Source organism: Conger conger, chromosome 18, assembly GCF_963514075.1.
Source record: "Conger conger chromosome 18, fConCon1.1, whole genome shotgun sequence".
In the NCBI taxonomy this organism is placed as follows: domain Eukaryota; kingdom Metazoa; phylum Chordata; class Actinopteri; order Anguilliformes; family Congridae; genus Conger; species Conger conger.
Genome location: NC_083777.1, coordinates 12,204,759 through 12,206,198, shown reverse-complemented (window position 1 = coordinate 12,206,198; position 1,440 = coordinate 12,204,759).

Genomic DNA, 1,440 nt, shown 5'->3' with positions numbered 1-1,440 from the left:
ACACAAAACCGTTTCATTATGTTACCCTGGCAACCATAACATTCTGAATGAACCCACCCCGAAAACAGATGAATATGATTGGCCGATACCCACATTGACACGCCTACTCAAGTCACACAGCACGCACCGTGCAAGACAGGACCAAGTGTCCTCATAAGCACTATTAAGTTGTTTCTTGTCTGGTTTATATTGTTATTACCACTAATATAAATATTGTTTTCATGTGTGGACATTTTGTTTGGTAAATAAAAATTGCAAGACAAAATATATATATGTCAGTTATATAACGCTGTACGTATTGATTCACGTGATCAAAACATTAACTCGCCAGCATGTCGATGGGTGTGTCAGAGACGATCAGAACTCAACGTAAAGTTTTTAACTCGAGAGTCAAGATATTTTGATTCAACTTGTGTTAACAAATTTTTGGTTAAACACTGATCCCAAAAACATTAAAGCACTTTTATATTATTCAACACCTTTACAGAGTTTATAAAGTGTGACAGAAAGGTTTTTTAACCATGTTCAAATTATACCTTCTACATTTCATCGCAGGTCTTTTTGGTCTTTTGGTCTGCTGTCTGTTGGTTTTTGTAGTTTTGGTCTTGGCGTATTCATTTGATTACTTTGGGAGAGACAAGCTGCGGTTTGGTATATTATTTCATTAATTTCGTTTACGACTGTAACTTCTCTATGACTGTAACATTCATTGTGCGTTAAGGAAAGTAGTTGAACCTCCATATTTAGATTAGACTTTGAATACTTGTAACATAATACATATCTTAATTTTAATCTGTTTGAGTTGTACATTTTGGTAAAGGCTAATCCAACTAATAAGGTAATTTATTTGATAATTGTGTGCAGGTGGGAGTGGTGCTGCTGTCAAGTGCCGTCTTCCTCCCAATAGGAGAGAGCGTTGTCTGAAATCTGAATAACATAAATCCTAGGATTGTGGGTGTTACACTTGATATCTTTAATAATTAACTTAAATAATGAGCTTTCTTGAGCGCCCCCTGGGCTTCCAAGTGTCCTTACACAATCGATATAATAAGTTAAGTGACAATACAGTGAGCGCCATAATATTTGGGATAACATATTTTCTTCAGTTGGCTCTATACTCCACAAGCTTAGTTCCGATTTCTTTCATTTCATCAAACAATTCACATGCAGTTAACATGCACATTCTCAAAACAATCTTTTATTTAAGAATCAAGACTAGCTGAATGCTGAAAGCTCTCTTACAAACATTACGGTGAATAAAAAGTGCTGTAATGTTGAAACCAAAATATATAAAAATACATTTTTGCATTGTTTGATTACAAATCATGAAGAAAAAAAGTATTTGTCCCAAATGTTACGGACCCCATTGTAAATATTGTCACCAAGTGTTTTTAATTGGTAGCCTAAATATAAACAGCATGATAAAATATAGCCTACGCA